Source organism: Diabrotica undecimpunctata, chromosome 2, assembly GCF_040954645.1.
Source record: "Diabrotica undecimpunctata isolate CICGRU chromosome 2, icDiaUnde3, whole genome shotgun sequence".
In the NCBI taxonomy this organism is placed as follows: domain Eukaryota; kingdom Metazoa; phylum Arthropoda; class Insecta; order Coleoptera; family Chrysomelidae; genus Diabrotica; species Diabrotica undecimpunctata.
Genome location: NC_092804.1, coordinates 151,064,138 through 151,083,883, shown reverse-complemented (window position 1 = coordinate 151,083,883; position 19,746 = coordinate 151,064,138). Strand labels below are relative to the sequence as shown.

General features: G+C 31.4%; 1 non-coding gene across 1 annotated transcript; it reads left to right on the top strand.

Moving 5' to 3' along the window:
• Positions 1-522: 522 nt before the first annotated feature.
• LOC140435332 (U6 spliceosomal RNA) lies at positions 523-629 on the top strand. Its single transcript, XR_011950139.1, has one exon. It is a non-coding gene; the product is annotated as a U6 spliceosomal RNA (small nuclear RNA).
• The last annotated feature ends 19,117 nt before the right edge of the window (positions 630-19,746 follow it).

Below are 19,746 nucleotides of genomic sequence, written 5' to 3'. Positions count from 1 at the left end.
GAGAATTGGGTAATAAATAAACGAAACAGGTCCAAAATCACAGCAACTGAAATGGAGTTCATAAGAAGAAACTGCAGAGTGACAAAAATGGATCGCATCAGAAATGAGGAGATAAAACGAAGAATGGCAGTACAACAAGACATACTCAGCTCCATCGAAGAAAAACATTTAATTTGGTATGGACATGTGAGAAGAACAGATCATACAAGGTGGATAGCAAATATTTCGGATTGGAGCCCAATAGGAAGGAGGAAAAGAGGTAGACCCCGAAGATCATGGAGGGATGAAGTGGACGAGGCCATGAAAAGACGAGACCTTAGAGATGGAGAATGGCAGAACAGAAAGGACCGAAGACGTTGAAAAAAGGAAGGCGGCGACAGCTGTAAAAATCCTTATATAGATAGATAGAAAATTTTAATTTTTTTTCTTTATAAACTTTGTTTAACGATTTTAGTAATTTTGAAACTTTGGTAAATATTATATAGAATTTATTCCTCATTTTCATATTCAGTATTGTCTTGTGTACTCGCTTCGGCGGTACATATACTAAAATTGGAACGATACAGAGAAGATTAGCATGGCCCCTGCGCAAGGATGACACGCAAAATCGTGAAGCGTTCCACATTTTTTTAGAGAACACTCACGGTAGTAATGATGCATTAAGCATTGCTAAAGACTATACCCTACATATTCCATCTCTTATAGAAATGATAAATGAAATACATACCCAGGCTGAAGATCGAAATATGAAAATTAAATGTACTAGACTAAGTAAAAAATTAACTAAACAACTGGTCGAACATGTTGGTCCATCTGACAGCGATATATCTCAAAACTAATTATTTAAATAAAAATATAATTCATGTATAATAATATTTTACAGTGGAACTTAAACAGTTTTCACACTCGCCTACCCTTATTTCAGGTACTTATTAGGAAATATTCACCTGATATTATATGTCTTCAAAAAACTAATTTTAAAGGCAACAATGCGTATAACTTGAAGTCATATAATGTTTACTATCAAAATAGACAGACAAATCATGCTAGTGGCGGTGTTGCGATATATGCTAAAACCGATTTACAAGTAAATAGAATCACAATTAATACAAACTTAGAAGCAATAGCAGTAACAGTAACAATATGTACTAATCAAAAAATCAACATATGTAACATTTATATTCCCATGAGCCAAAATATCCAAGGAAATGAACTTTCCGACTTAATTATGCAAATTCCATCACCAAAATTAATTCTTGGGAACTTTAACAGCCATAATCTTCTATGGGGTTCCGAAAAAACAACTAAAAATGGAAAGTTATTAGCAAACGTAATCACTAGCATGAATTTAACAATAATGAACGACGGAGCTAAAACTCGTTTTGACGCAGCTACTGGAAATTTTTCAGCTATTGACTTGTCTGTTTCTGACCCATCGACGTTACTAAATCACACATGGCAAACCGTAGACGATGTATATGGAAGTGATCATTATCCAATAATAGTAAAAAAAATTTCCATCCCCACAACAAAAACCAATCCTTTGCAAAAGTGGAAAATTAAGCAAGCCAACTGGAACATTTTTAAAACAAAAATTACTGAAGAAATATCGAATATCCCTATAATAGAAGAAGACATAAACTTAACTTTAAAATTGTTTATTAACTTAATCACTGAAGCCGCCACAATTCCAATGGGAAAAACAAAGTATATAACAAAAAACAAAGTTGTTCCCTGGTGGAATGAAGAGTGTAAATTGGCAATAAAACAAAGTAAAAAAGCTTTAAATACTTTTAAAAGACATAAAACCAATGAGAACTTAATAGAGCTAAGGAAAAAAAGGGCATGTGCAAAATTAATTACTACCAGATCCAAAAAAGAGTCTTGAAAAAAATACGTTCAAAGTATTAACAGGAATACAAACATGTCATCAACATGGAAAAAAGTTAAAAAGATATCTGGCGTCAGTACACAAAATGGAATAAAATACCTAGAACGAAATGGAAACATAATTAATGAAAACAAAAAAATTGTACTTGAATATTGAACTATTAGAAACAATCCAAATGTTAAAAAACACATCACCAGGTCCAGATGACATACCCGCAATATTCTTAAAACAGTTACCTAACGAAGCTTTAGACTTTCTATTGAACCTTTTTAATACAATCTGGTGTAAACAAAAATTTCCTGACTTATGGAGACAAGCTATTGTCATCCCCATACTAAAACCTAACAAACCAGCTGCAGCGGCAGAATCATATAGGCCAATATCACTTACATGTTCTACTTGCAAACTGCTAGAGAAAATAATAAATAATAGACTTATGTGGCATTTGGAACATCACAATTTACTTATACCGGAACAAGCTGGATTTCGTCCTTTGAGATCTACTATAGACAATGTTTTACATTTAGAAAGTCAAATTAATAAAGCGTTCTGTAACAAACAGAAATGCGTAGCTGTTTACTTTGACATCCACAAAGCATTTGACTTAGCATGGCGACACAAAATATTAACAAAGCTGCAGACTTGGGGAATTCAAGGAAACATGTTGGCATTTTTGAATAACTTTCTAAATGAACGCAAATTCTCAGTACGTAGTAATGGAGAACTTTCTAGTATTAAGTCTCAAGACAATGGAACACCACAAGGATCATCAAAGATAACAAGGATTATCAGACTTATAATAAAACCATTAGCAAAAGATCTCAATCCGTACTTTAAACAAAAGCTGATATGTAATTGGACTGAATGTTAGGAAGAAAAATCCTCAAAGTTAAAAGAAATTAAACCACATTTTAGACGATGGACTAACAACGCCCCTAGCCGTTTCCTTCAGGTTGTATTAACCAGGCTCCGATTAGGACACAGCAAACTCACACATGAATATCTCATGAAGAAGGAACCTCAACCAAAATGTACGAGTTGTGACGTGCCGTTAACAGTGAAACACGTATTAACGGAGTGTCCCAAATATAGTGCTGAAAGACTAACTAATAAAATTCCATCAGTTATAAGGGACATTTTTAGTGAGTGTACCAGTGAAAATGTGAAATTTTTAAGAGACTGTAACATATTGAACCACATATAAGTATGTTATTTATTTGTTATTTGTAATCATTATTGTTTGTATTAAATTCATCCGCTAATAACCAATATGGTTGATGCGGCTGCCTTTAAATAAAAAAAAAAGTATTATCTTGTATTTATGTTTAATAACTTATCGTTTAAATTTTTGAATTTTTCCTTAATTAAAATATTGTCAATCTAATTTATAGTTTGTGTGGTAGTTTGAAGAATGTATTGGTGACTACTAACTTTTATTTGGAAGTAAATTTGAATAGGTGTTCTCGTCTCTCATTTTTTATTTTCTCTTAAATTTCGTCTTCATATTTTTTCGATTAAAAATCAATCCATATAGATGTAATACAAGTTTCAATACAATAGTTTTCATTTAATCAAAATTGATTTAAGATAAAATATATTTATTGACAAACTTTTTGACAAAATAAATTTAATAATCAATTATTAGTATCGTATCACTTACCTATTTAAGAAATTGTAACCTAAATAAATATGTCGCTAAAAATCATAACTAATTGCGAATTGATGCGAAACAAATAATAATAAACATCTGCGTTTTTAGTAAAGCATGATTCTAAATAGAAATTGTACCTTTTAATGGATACTGTGTAAAATAAAGACGAAACATAAAATATTTTATTCATGTTCATCCTCTTTCCCGTCCAATTTCCGATTTCTTCATACGAAATAAAAAATTTTAAAAAGATTCTTCGTTTCACGCGAAAACAGGACACTGTAATTCTATTCCTATCCCAACCTAATTACATCCACAAAGGGATAGCTTTTTCCAAAAGGAAAGAAACTGGCATTATCCATTATATGACGATAAAAGGGTTATGGTTTGCAGGCATTACTGCCACACAGTGGCGTATCTTGAAATTCACCTAATTATTGACATTAATGATTATTGTGTAAAATTTATAAAGTAATAACTCACAAATATATTTTAAAACTAATTTAAATTGTAGCTTATTATGTATAACAACAACAAAATATTAATAAAAAACAGATATCACACATAAGCTGTTAAAACTAGATCGATTTTTATTTATTATTACCATCAATAAAGTAAATTCCAGAATCATTTAATGGACTGCTGTAACACTCCCTTTATTTTAGTATGAAATTTTGTTATCTTTTTGTATTTAGCAACACGCTTATTTTCCTGTTGTTCGATTATTTTTCTTTTTTGTGATAGAGGCATCGTATAAATCGAAATCATATGAAAAAAATCAATTTGGAAAAAATGTTTAATGAACGACTGCATTTATAGTAGTGAAGATAGTGACGTTTATCACACACGATTGCTAATTTCGTGCTTCACATCTTGTATTTTAACAACTTCAATACTTCACTTCCACTTTTGGTATATTTACGTGCAAGAGGTATTTATAGTTTAGGTACAGAAAGAGGTAATTAAATTTTCCTTAGTTTCTATTATTCAAAAAAATACGTGTTTTAATTTTATATTTGTAGTATATCGTATCCCAGCATGTAATCTGCCGACTGATAGTAAAGTAAATAAAGAAAGTAGAGGGTTTTCCACAGAATACATGACGTTAAGTTATGGAATTGACGTAAGCTCTGTATTATGAAAGGAAAACAAATGTGTTTGCCTTGCTTCGATATATGTTAGCATTAAACCTTTTATAAGAACCACTCCAAATCAACAAAAAGCTAAAGTACCTCGGTATGAGAAGAAGCAAGCAGTAAGAAAACACATCAAAGGTAATTTTGTCCACAAATCATACGTGAACATAATGCTCACATGGGTAAAGTCGATTTGATGGATGAATCACATTCGAGCTAAAAGAAAAATATTATGATTTGGATATTCTATCATTTTGTCGACATGGCCGCCACAAACGCATTAATAAACTATATAAACGTATGCGTACCGAAGAGGCTAATCATTTCAGTGAATGTTGCGAAGAAAAGAGGCTTTTATCTCTTTTAGAATTCCGTGATAGATAGAATATGGCCTTGTTTCTTTCAAGGAAAAACGAAATGTATGTCAACCATCATCAGCTCAAAATGGTGAACCTGGTTCTTCTGGTAAAACTAGTTCATCTGGTGTTGAAAAAAGAGCGGTTTATCAAGTTGCGGATGTACGTTTTGATGGTGAAAACCATTTTCCAGTTTGAGTAAATAGAAAAGGCAAGAAAAGGAGTAAGCTCTGTAGAAAATCTGATACGCAGCTTGTCTGTTTGAAATGTGACCTTCACTTATGAGGAACAGTCGACAAAAATTGTGTTTGGGATTACCACCATCAAAAATAACATGTTTTATACTCATTTCTCTTAATATAATATAGACGTTTTATAATAAACGTCTACCAAAGTTGTTTTTTACTCATAACCCAACAAGACCGTCTATAGACGGTCTTCACTATTTCTCACCTTTTACTCATTCTAGACAAGATTTTTAGCAGAGAGTTTAAAAATAAATTACTTTTGTCAATTTACTGGAAAAAGAAACTTTAACAAATAATTTTTACGATCTTGCCTGTCAGAAGGTTAATTTTCTAAAATATTTTTCTTATTGTCTTCTTTCCTTGACATTAATATATTTAAATGATGGAAAACTAAAATATAAACCCGGTAAACAAGACCTTCACAGAAAATTTGTAAGTTTTAATTTATTTATATCAATATCATTGAATTACAAAAACTCATCTAATAGGGTAGCCAATTAATAAAAAAAAAGACAAAAGTTTATATACCATTCTTTGGGTATGAGCAATATACATTATTTTGTGCTGAACCCTAAATAAAAACAAGTTCCTGTGGAGTATGTGAAGATTGTAGATATGTTGGACGAAATAACAATAGTGTTGTTCTGTGATGTAGATAGAAAACATTAACTAATCGTATAAATAGAGCTAAATTAGATCTCAATAATAATTATATCACTTTTGTATAAGTTTTTTGATACCGTAATGCTGTGTAATGAATACATCAAATAAATTGGAGCGAAGATTAAAGTAGTGGAGACAAGCTTATCAACAAGAGGTCAACATTAACAGGTCAAAGACAGGTACACTTTTTCTTTAATAATCCAGCCATATTGATTATTGCACACTAGCTCAAAAAAAATAAAAAGACGCGATTTCTGGATGTGCAGTGACAAAATTCCAAAAAGTTAATAAAGTGGAGAATTTAAACTATCACTCCAACCATAACGTAAACTTCATCCTGAAGCAGCTGCTCTAAAGAAAATGTATTTCATGAAAGAAAAACCTGTATACCAAGGTTCTGACTAAAAATAACTACAAATTGTCATTTATAAAGGAATTCCCACAAGATTAAAAAAAGAAATCAACACAACACAACAAACTACTTAGAAACACTAAAAAAATGGACTCAAAGATGACAACAATATCATATGTAAAGGACAACAAGTACTCAACAACTTTTATAACAAACAACACACTGAGTACTTTCCAAAACCAAACCCAACAACGCACAAGAAAGATAAAAAAACTGGATCTATACAATACCTTGTAAATGTAACAATTTCTACGTAGGAGAAACAGTAGGGCCACTTAATGTCAGGATAAACGAGCATAAAATATACATCAAGAACAGAGACAAGCCCGGGACAACGAGCATACACCATAATGGAAGAATGCATATAATCAGGAAAAAAGCAGAAATAAAAAAGAGAAAAGTCAAAGATGCAGCCCTCATCCTACTCAAGAAAGAAAAAAGTGTAGCAAACCCATTATCAGAATCGAGCAGGCTTTGGTTGTCAATACTTAAAGAAGAAGTAAACAACAAAAATATACCAACAATAGCGGAAGTAATGGGAGGTCGAAAAACATCATCTAAAATCTTATTTACAATACATATGCAACACACAATACACATAAACACAAATCAATTTTTTGTTCAATTCACGTACTTAACCCCAATTACGATATAGTTTTTACTCAAAAATATACCATAAAATACACAAAACAGAATTTGATAATCCTAGAGTAAAAACAAGCACCCAAATTGTAAAAAATACCTTATAATGTCTTTACAAAATATTGTATAGACATTATTATAAGCTGTTGCCAACAAGATCGAGGTCTAACACCTAATTTAACATGTGATATTCATTATAATCAATAATTCCAATAATAAAAAAATTACAAAAATTACTCTACTAGACTTTTTTTATCACGAAAAAATATAACGTGTATGAAGTATTTCAAGTGGCTATTAAGCGAAAAAATTTTTATTTCATTTCTGGGACCAGGTTTTGGCTCAAAATTTACACTTTTATTCTTTTCTTTCTAAGAAGCCTGTTCAGAGACTAATTGTAAACTAAACTACAATTTGCTGATAAATAAAACTAAGATTCATTTATAAACTGCTCAAATTGATCTTTTTATTTAGAAACATTTTAAAAAACTAATCGCTCCACTGGCTGGTTATTTCTTTTAAATTATTAAAACCGTTTGTTACCTTAGATTTAAATACAAAAACACTGTTCCACTAACTTTACATGATCTAGATCCGAGCCATGGAAGACGCAAAATTGAGGCTGGACAAATCCTGGGAGAAATCAAATCAGATACCAAAACTGGACTTCAGGTTACCCTGAATGATAACAATATGTGATTTTTCAATATCGACTGCCTATTTTCCACTTAAAGCCATGTCGGCTTACTTAGCCCTACGACGCTGTTATCAAATCTCTTGACACGATCACACCTTCTTCTCACTACACACATGGAATTAAGCGAAAACTTTGCCGGTTGTTCTAAAACATTACGAAAAAGAAATACATCGAAATCTCGATGATCCAATTCTTACTTAAAAACGTTTGCTTTTTATGGCGCTCCCTCGCTAAGTGATATCATCTTCAAAATCATCTTGCCCGCATCAGCGGAAAAATTATTGTTTAGTACCTGCGTAAATATCTAATAAGCAGAATCAAGATTAATCGAAAGAACAATTTGTTTATTGTAAACCGACTCGAAAATGTTTAAAGACCAATCAAAGACAAGCAAAAAGATTAAGAATATTTTTCGGTGTTTTATGATATAAAAGATGAAACGAAAATGCTACAATAGTACCACTTTATTACCATGTTTAAATAGAGGAATAATTGGATGATTAGACAATTAATTATTATTGTTTTTTTAAGATGCAGTCATCTAAACCTACATTGGCACCATTTGGACTACGCGACCACTTAAAAGTTAAACGAACTTAACAATATTGTAAGTATATATTCAATGAATTCACAGTCGGGTCTTAAGTCCAGTCCAGTCCAGTTTTGGTTTGGCATAAGTCTATAAGCAGTATTTATTAAAGCCACAAAAAATAATATAAAAATTTCAACTACGACACTGTATCCATTTAGAAGTAAAAAAATTCTACTACGTTGCACGCTGTACGTGATTATACCGAAGACAAAATGAATTTTTTGTGTAACAAAGCGGAAAATTTAAATAACACGTTTTCGTTAACCTCATGCACAGATATTCCAGTTGATTTGCTAATTTACATTCAAAATTTACTCTCTACGATTTTTGCTATATTATAGCGAACAAATTTTGTGGATCGAAAAAAACAAAAATCAGTATGGAAAATAGTGTAAAGCTGTGATTTAACTATTTAATGTTTGACGTGATAATAAACAATGAAAATACTGTTTTAAAATTGTTTAAACTTTGACCAAAATATTTTGTATGTTAGTAGCATATATTAATACAAAAACAAAGTACTTAATACAATTTTAACATTATAAAGAAATTTGAGTTCTTATATGATTGAAATCAATTAATATACATTCGGTAACACATAAAAATTAAATAAAAATGGTTAGAGCAGGTTCACAAGACAAGTAATACAGCAACACAGCAAGTCTTAATAAATATTATTTCTATATAGATATAAAAATTAAACAATGCAGTCGAAAAACAGTGCCTGCCAATTACAAAGTAGGATTTAAACATCTTCTTCTTGTCATGGCGCCGTCTCCTTTCGAAGGTTGGCGATCCAAATGGCAATTGTAGTTTTGGAAACTGCTGCGCGAAAGATTTCTGCGGATGAGCGGTCGAACCATTTCCTCGGGTTTTTCAGCCACGAGTTCTGGCGTCTTCCTACTGATCTTTTGCCCTGTATTTGTCCTTCCAGTATAACTTGAAGTAATTCGTATCTTTCGCCTCTCAACTCATGACCCAAGTATTGCATTTTCCTCTCTTTGATTATTCTTAGTAATTCTTTTTGTTTACACATGCGACGAAGTACCTCAACATTAGTAACTCTATTCTTCATTAGTAACTTCTATTTCAGAATCCATTGTCCAACTTTCACAGCCATATAGTAAGACTGAGAAAACGTAACATCTGATCATTCGGATTCTAAGCTGCAGACTAAGGTCTGATCTTGTAAAAATGTTTTCATGCTCATGAGTGCTTTTCTTGCTTGTTCGATTCTTGATAGGATTTTTTTTGATTACATTTCTTCTCCTTTAAGTTCCATCTTCTATCGAAGGTTGGAAATCATCATGGCTATGTAGATTCTGTTGACTGCCGCTCTAAAAAGTTCTACACTACTGCATTTAAACCATTCCCTTAAGTTCTTAAGCCAGGATATTCTTTGTCTTCTGACGTCTTCTTCGTCTTGATTACACTGACTATTGATATCTACTCCCAAATATTTTATGGAATTTACCTGTTCTATTATTTGACCTTTGGCATACACATGTACGTTTAATGGTGTTTTTGAAAATACTAAAGTTTTAGTTTTGGAAATGTTTAGATGTAAACCGAACATTTCGCTGTGGTGAACTACTTTAAATTAACTACTTTAGATCATGAATGTGTTGCTTGTGTGAGTACATTTCAAATAGGTAAAAGAAATAAATTAGACTTACAATCAAATTAATTTTACTACCCAAAACGACCGGATTCTCTTTTAAAAATTTGCAAAGCATCTTCAGGTCAAGTGGTACAAAGTAAATTAAATGCTAAAATTATAAAAAGCCCATATTAGGGTGCTGTCTAATAAAATATAAAATGAAATATAAATAAAAAAAGTTATAGTAATTATGCCAATATTACATGTCTGTGTTTATTAATATGCATAAAATTGATTTATCAGACAAGGTAACAACCCACAAATTGGTAAGAGATAATCTATTGATTTTTGGTAAGTAGTATTTTGTTTATTTCTAATTTATTACAATTTATCACAATTTTATTACAAGTCAATAGATTATCTCTTAACAATTTGTGGGTTGTTACTTTGTCTGCTAAATCAATTTTATGCATATTAATAAACACAGACATGTAATATTGGCATAATTACTATAACTTTTTTGATCTATATCTTTAACCCTTATATGAGCTTTTTATAATTTCAGCATTTTATTTACTTTGTTCCGCTTGACCTGAAGATGCTTTACAAATTTTAGAAAGCGAAACCGGTCATTTTGGCTAGTAAAATTAAATTGATTGTGAGTAAGTCTAATTTATTTCTTTTACCTATTTAACTACTTTAGATTTAAACATAAATGTAATATTTGTAAGCCTCTTTTATAAATTACTAGTTTACAACGTGAAAAACCCAGGAAATTGTGCACAAATGTTGTGTTGTTTGTAACAGATAATAGCTAGTGTGTGTTTACAGAATGAAAGAATAACATTTTTAAAAAAAATTGTAGTATTATTTAAAACTTGATTACAATTTTTTAATCATTTTTGATTTGTAATCCAATATTTGTAATAAATATATCATCTAATTATTAAAATTACATTTATTTTGTATACGCAAAATATTAAACATGTACAGTTGGTAACGTATAAATCCCGATGCACGTCATCCGCATTATGGTAAGTGACGTCACATGATACCAACACAAAATATTTAAGTTGTAGGTTGTAGGTCTGTTCTATCTTAGAATCTTTTAGCCAAGTCTACTGGAATCACAGCCACTAGAAAAATATTATTATTTACGCATAGAAATAATATTTGAAGATTTCTATTACTGTTAACTTAAAGAAATACACCAAAAACGGTTTCTTTTAATTTGTATATGTGGATTATAAAGCGTTCTTATAAAGCACACTTGTCCGGATCACACCTTAACTGCAATCAAACGAAGGTGACATTTTGGTAAAAATTCATAACACTTATTTGACAGGTGCGGTGTTGAAACTTAAGATTGGTTTTTATTAGTTACTACTAATTAAACTCTGTTCTTTTTAGAACAAAATGATTGTGATTTAATTATAAAATGTCACATAGGAAGTTCATCTATCTCTTCTTCTGTTCCTCCAATCAGCAGAAGTATGGGACGCCCGCGCAAAAGTTGGAGTAACAACCTTCCATAGAGGTAATAATTCGCCAATAAACAAGCAGAATTGCTTATAAAGAGGAAAAAGAAGAAGAAGCATTATTAATTATAACCAAAAAAGGTAATTTTACTCGTAATAGAGCCTGGCCGAAAAGATGTTTGTGCGGTTCTGTACGGGACCATTTGTGCTGCCAAGGACACTGCGTATTTGACAAATACGCATTTCTAACATAACCGTGCTGCACTCTCAGTGTGAATTTCACTATCAATATAATAGATATATAATCAAGTAGTATTCTGCCATTGTTATTTCTTGTTAATTTTCCGTGTTTTTCTATTACTAATGTATATTGGTGATCACTTTTCCCTACTTTGTATTAAGATCTCTTTCAACATACTTATGTCCCTACATGTGATAATTCTTTTCAAAAGCATTCTTTTTGTTCGGATTTTTCATGAATTTTGTCGCTATATTTGAACAAATTTCTTTGAATTTCATAAATATAATCTCTTGGAGGCAAATTATTTATAAAATAGATAAAAAATATTATAAATTTAATTCTTGAGCTGCTTAATTTATTTTTTTTTAATTGCATATTTACAATCTACTCTCTACGTAGAGTAATTAGTAAATAGTCTGTAAGTAAATTAACGTCAGTTAGGTACCGTCCAATGTTTTCTAAGGTACCGGTTTTATTGCGTATTATTGCGGTAAGTCTGCTGGCCATACTCTCTTCAATTTTCATTCGACAAATGGTTGAAGTACAGTTGGTACAGAATCAGTTTATTTTCAAGAGATAACTAAAACCTTTTGTAAAATAACCAGTTAATACTTTTTAGTTAAAGATCTAGTTGTTTAATTTTAACCCATTAAGGGCCGAGACAATAAACAAAGAGAAATTTGACAATTGATTTATTAGATTGGATTAAAAACACATAAATTAAGACTAATTTACAACCAAAAAGAACTTTTTTTTCTCATGAAAGGAAAAACAGGTGGGTGCGTATACGCACCTTTGGCCGAATACGCATACAATTTTTAAAAAAGGAACATATTGTATCTTAACTGTAAATTAAATTTTAAGATGAAAATTTTCGAAACATTCGGGGTGTAGATGCACGGTACACTTTTTACATAAATAAATAGTATTACTTTTGCACATCCGACATTTTCTTCTTGCACTGTTATCGTCTCTTTTTATAATGTGGCCAATATTGTCGAATCTAGTTTCATCTGGTAAAGCAAATTTAGATGGACGTCCATATACTGAGTTTGACAATCTAACAGGTTTTCCACGGATGAACATTTTGCACGAATGTCGCCCGAAATAAGGGACCATTTCCTCGTCAATGGAAAGATTTTTTGCAAAGACTCCAAATTGTGCAAACTTTCGGTTAATTATTTCAAAAATTGGTGACAATTTTGCAAATTTATCATTTTTATTCAGTAAGGTGTTATCTGACAAATGTATGTTCTGTTTGATTGAACGAAATGTATGTCGGCTCATGCTTTCTCTTACAATGTGCACTTCTTTATCCTCATCCTTCGACCAATACATATCAACTTGAGGCAGAGTGTGATAACCAGATAATATACATATGCCAATAAATTTTTTTAAATCTGTATCATTCATTTCAAAATCGTGACGGATATTCTGCGATGCATAAATATTTGTAAAATATCGAATGCTCTCACTTACTTCTTTATCAAAAAAGAGTGAAAAAACTTCAATAGGTGACTTGCCTCCATGGTTGGCTTTTATATTTTCTAAATATCGATCAGACTGATGTTGAATTACTGCCGAGTACGAAGGAGTATCTGTTTTTACCCAACTTGGGACAAATTTGGATTTATTATTTTTGCCTGGTTCTTTCTTTGGACGTTTTAATCTGTGGTTCAGAGGAATATCATCATCAGAATCGTCAGAATTCCCATTCACTTGTATTTCATATGTACCTGCAATATCTGTTTTTATTCCTTCTGTACCAATAATATTGTCATTAATGTCTTCTACATCGAAAATTTCATCTGTTTCCGGCGGCACATAAACCACATCAAGTGAGTCAGCATTTTCACAGTCTGACTCTTCTTCTAACAAAGCCATTAACTCTTTAGTAGTTAGTGCCCTCTTTATTTCATATTTCGAGAATTTACTAAAATAAACAAAAAAATGCACTACTACTACTATATACACGCATTCATATGATAATAATTTAGCTTACCTCATTTCAACTTATATGGAATATAAAACAAATAAACACAAGGAAACTTTCAAACTGATTTAAGTCAAGAAAAAAGCAAATATAACGTTTACAGCACACAGCAATTTTATAAATAGTGAATGAAGTGTATTGACTATTGACGAGATCGTAATTTCAGATTGTTTAGTCTATGAAAAAAATATAATATGGTTTCGGCCAAAGGTGCGTATACGAATCCATCGTATAAACATGCAATTATAGACCTTATTTTTAAAGTATGAATGGATTGTACGGTTTCCATGTAAGTTTTTCATCCAGATGCAATCCCAAGTATTTGCCAACTGGTTTTATGGAATTGGGAGTAGATATTATTAATAGAAACTTGTGGACATGTAGATTTTCTTGTTGTAAAAGTAATTTGTACTGATTTGCTAATATTGATATTGATCTGCCATTACTTACGACAGTTTTGTAATCGGTCTAGGTGATTTTGTACTTTTTGTGATGTTATATTAGGGTTGATATCCACTGCCAAGATTCTCGTGTCATTGGCAAAAGTAGCTAAAAACTGGTTGGTTGGAACATCTGTTGTAAAGATCAGATATAGAAACAAGCCCAGAACGCTGCCCAGACGTACGCCAGATTGTATGATTTAGCTGCTTAAAATATACCAAAAAAGGCAAAAGTCCACAGTCCACTTTATAGACGTTTATCTTCAATGGCTATATACACCATATAGTATACTAGTATATTAGTTGGTTGGTATTTCTTTGACTGAATTTTGCAAAATCTGTATTCGTTTAAAGCGGCTATCCTTTTAAGCAGTTAATTATTAAAAGTTGGTTGGTTTAATAGTAAAAATAAACATACGAAATTTCAGAAACCGTACTCAACCTATCAGTCTAAATAATAAACTACGAAGCGTCGGTGTGTATAAAATTTATATCAGGTACATTCGTTTATGAAACAGTTAACGATTTTACTCAATTATACGAGGTTGGCGCATTTAGGTTATCGTTAAACCAAAAATGTCGTGAGTTAATAAGATCGGGTTGGATCTCAATGTTCGGTTTGGATTTTAAAACCAATTAAGAACAATTTATTATAAACTCATTTTAAATTCTCAATAGCGTAATTTTCTCGAGAATGAAGTCAATATCTTACAAACGTATCTCTGTGCCTTATATTCATGAAGAATGAGCTTCGGCATGTCGTCTTATATTGTGTTATTTTGTATTCTGTTTTCTCTCATATGAAATTTTCCTTACAATATTGACTATTGTCGCGGATCAGATGCTTCCAATCCCGAGAAAACGGAATTGGAAACTAAACGAAGGAAAATTGAATTTGCTGAAATGAATGGAATATTAAAAAGAGTTTATTGAATCGGTGACAACTAGCTGTTTTTACTAGCTGGATTTTTGTTTATTAGAATGCAATCGTAGCTAGTTTTAAAATTAAGTTAGTTATTTTAAGACAAGATTGTCTTTTACTAAGGAAAATATTACGTACTTTACGTTCAAATAATCTATAATTTTTTAATAGAACAAAGAGAACTGTTGAACGTAATGTTTATTTTACAACTTCACTATATATTTCATTCACAATCACTAAAAATCGCTAACGAGCACCATTTTGTAAAATAAATGTAAAATGTAGGGGAGAGTGAGGAATATCGAACACTTAAGCACTATTAAAATTTTAAGTGGTAATCTTTGTAATAAGAAAACCAACACGGGATTTTTTTATCTACATTATCCGTTAGTTTTTTCAATTGGTTTTGTATACAAAAACCAATTTTTTTAAAACGTACTTTTGTAGAAAGAGGAAAAAACGGAAAATTTCGACCTGTAGGATAATATCGACCATGATGAATGGCAAAACAACGAAGCACTAATATTTGGAAATACATTTAATTTTAATATTTGAACACTATTTTACAGTGAGCATGGGTCACATAAGTATTAGCTAGAACTGGCTGTGGGTAAGACCAAGATTATACTTAAAAGTGAAACTGAAACAAAACCATGAAGTGGAGATATCCAGGAGTGGCTAGTATACCTGTTGAATACAAAGCACGTGGTGTTCGTGTGTATCAAGGTTTAAAAAATGCTTATTAAAAGCTTAAAACTTTTATTTTAAAGAAGATCTTTTCGGAATTAAATTATTCCATCATCAGTTTGAGAAGAGAGTGTAAAAATACCAATATTAAAAAACACGTAAGTTAAAATTTAAATATATTGAAAGAACACGTTGGTTTTTTACTACTTACATAAAAAGTTGTTAAAAAAACATTGTTTGGCCAAAGAAAAACATTGGAAGGACACCCGTCCCGTAACAATACATTTTTCTGTGGCCAAACAATGTTTTTTTAATAACTTTTTATGTAAGTAGTAAAAAAGCAACGTGTTCTTTCTATATATTTAAATTTTAACTTACGTGTTATTTAATATTGGTATTTTTACTCTCTCTTCTAGTAAACTGATGATGGTATGATTTAATTCCGAAAAGATCTTCCTTAAAATAAAAGTTTTAAGCTTTTAATAAGCATTTTTTTTATACCTTGATACACACAAATACCACGTGCTAATATTATACTTCTCAGGGGATTAAGGAAAAGGGATTAGAAAGGGGTAGATTAACATTCGAATGTGCAGGAAAGGGAGTGGTTCCAAAGAAATGCCGTGAGGTATTTAGGGGTGACTCTGAGACAAAACGGAAGGTAAGGGGAGAACGCAATGGCGGTTACTTAAAAAGCTGCGGTGAGATTTGCCAGGTTGGAAAGTATCACGCCTAACATCGGAAGGCCCAAAACTGAGAGGAGGAGGACCCTTCCTTCTGTTGTGTAATCGATCGTCTTCTACGCTGTGCCTATGTGAGTTAATTGGGAGTGGCATGTGCATACAGAACAGTCTCTGTCCAGGCGCTAAGAGTTATTACCAAGTGTATTCCGATGCATATGCTAGTGAAGGAAAAGGGAAGAGTACTCGAGAGAAGAAATATGAGATAGTTATAGACGGTTTAAAAACAAGAAAGGTAAAATTCGATAATGGTGTGGCAAGAGGAATAGGACGAGATGTTAGGGGTGGCGCAGTGTATGAAGTCATTGATTCCTAATCTGAGAAGATGGATAGACTGCGGGCATCGGCGTTTGGATTACTTTCTGATGCAGATGCTCACAGAACATGGTTGCTTCAGGGCATACCTGTACAGATTTGGCACATGCCTGTACTGTAAAATATCGGACACTGTTTCACACACTCTATTGGTATGCGATAGATGAATAGATGAGAGGAGCCTGCTTGAGAGAGAGGTAGGAAGTAGAGTGCAATCAGTTACGGAACTGGTGGAGGAGATGTTTTGGTCAGCAGATCAATGGAGAGGTATCAGGCAACACGATATTGTAACCAGACTGTTTTATTGACGACCACATCGTTATTGTTAGCGTGAGCAGAATTTGTCCATACTAGTACTCCAAATTCTGCGGTGTAGTATATGGTATAACAAAAAATTCGAAAATTTTGCTACAAAAAACAACTATGAAATTTTTGATTTCAGGTTGTTCTATAGTTTTTTAAAATCTAGTTTTATAGATAGTTTAAATCATTAAAAAAAAAACGGAGGAAAATAATACAAATCAAGTTAATTAGTAGATTAGAGGAGTATTTAACGAAATTTGAAAGCAGCTTTATACAATTGTCGAAATGACTTCTAAATGATAGCGTCTATATACATAATTTTTATATTCTTATAACACAAATTAAATTTAATACTTAAGAAAATCTTGTCTAAAATCCAGTTGGAATTCAACTGATCTAAAGGAATCCTAAAGCTTTAATATTTATACCATATCATATAAGGCCAAAATCTCTTGCCTTATTAATTCCGCATCGAAAGCGAAAGTAAGCCCGCAATAAAAAACTAAAGAAATTCTCTATAACAGTGTAAAAAATAAGCTTTCCGGGCATTAATGTATTAGGGATGTCAGGAATCAATGGCCGTATTAAAAATATATTGAGCTTGTCGAATTTATTTTCCAGCTTATTGACAATGCAGGCCACTTGTGAAATATTGCCCTGGGAATTACCTCTCCGCGGTTCTTTCTTTTCGTTGTTTTGTCGGCTACAGAAAAATTTCCTTTTTCGAACTCTATTGGAAATTGATGGGCCCTTCTCGTTTAGCAGCGCTCGTTATCAATTAATTTGTTATATGACCCCTTTTTCTGTACTAAAATCACTAAAACTTACTTGTACATCAGGTTCGCTAATATTTAATATTATCATTAGCAATACTTATATATTAATAGAAAAACTCTTATCCGTTAAGCCATTTTTAAATGAGTTCATCACTCTATTATCAATTGTGGGCATTGGCAAAGTCTACTGCTAACGCACAAGATATATAAATGTATTAATTTGCCATATTCTACGAGTATACCATTTATTAGTTCTGAAAATATTGCTACTAAAAAGAGACAGTAGACCTCAGAGCTTGCTATTCCTGATATTAATTATTGTAGGTGATATAGTACAAATAGTGCAAAAATAAGTTGCTGAACAAAACAATGTAAAAGTCCTTTACGTTAAAACAATTTAACAGGGTAATATTCTTTTGAAATATGTAAAAATATAGGATTGTAAAGTAATTGGAAATGCATATAAAATTATATGAGAGAAGCTTTAAATTAAATTTAAAAGAATTTTTTAATTGCACATATCGTCGGGTTACAAGCAAAATACACTAAGTCAGTTTTTGTCATTTTTGACTTAATTACATATTGATATTGCAATTTGTTTACTTTATGTACTAGCAAAATCCATTAAGTATTTTCTCATCCTTGACAACACAAAACAATAAAATTTTACATTCACTAAGTCTTTAACAACAAATTTTTGTTCAGGCAAAATCCATTAAGTGACTTAGTGTATTTTGCTGAAGGCAATTATTTGACATAGTGGATTTTACTGGTTAAATTTGGTTTTAAAACTCCCGTTAAAAACGATTTAGTATTTAGTATAAAATTTTTATACAAGTTTCAGCTTGCAAAATATTTCTTCCTCGCTTTATGTGTGGTTATTGATGAGTCAGTTGTGTCCCAGAACTTGAAACGAAAAGTTCATTATGAAACGTATTGACAAAATATTTGCCAACGTTAAAAAATTGGAGAACGGTGAGTCACATAGTTTATTATTGTTAGTTTAGATTTGATTACAAAAGTTTATTCAAATGTTAGTAAAATAAATTATTTCATTTTAGAAATACTTCAAATATTACCATCAAATAATGATAATGGAAATGAAAATCAAAAAACTTTTGCAACTTTAACACCTGTGGATCCTGGATCACTTGTCAACACTACAAAAGGTAAACTATTTTTTTTTAATTTCTCTTAAAACATTTTATTACGTTCATAGTTCATCCTTCAATATACATTCTTACGATTACTCTAAAACAACACTCACTCATTTTGTTTTATAATTAAATTTATTTTTCCTACTACTTATTATGATGTCATAGCTTCAGTTGCAAGTTGCAAAATTTTATTTTAATTATTTTAATACTTTCACCTTTCATTCAGTAATAGAGAGTTATTAAAGATAGTTAAGGACGACACTTTTTTAAAAAGTTTTTAATAAAATTTTATGCCATTATACAAATTGAAGTTTTTTACTTCTATGTAAGTTTTAGTATTGTTGTCAATAAAATTCAATTGTGTTTTAGATATACGTCACAGTTTACCAATTCCTTGCACATCACGAGTAGAAGTGTCGTCCCAATTGGATGAAGAAGTAGTGAATGTGTACGACTCCGATGATTCCATGAAAGATAGAGACTGGATACCGCCTGTTTCGTCAGACAATGAAAGTGATTGTTCGGAAAGGGAGGTGAGTCTAAAGAAAGAACAAAATTTGATAGTAGATGAAAACGTTGCAGGTCAAAAAAGAGAAAACCCAATAACAGAAGAGAAACGAGTAAGGTGGAACCAAGCGAAACCAGCGCTTTGGAAAAGAAGCATAGAAAGAAAAAAGAAGATTGAAGGTTTACCTTATAAAAGCAGAACAGGAAAAACGCAGGCACCAAAGCTACCTAAACCTGTTGATTGCTCTCGTTGCAGGTATAAATGCAGTAACAATTTTTCACCGGAGGATCGTACTGAA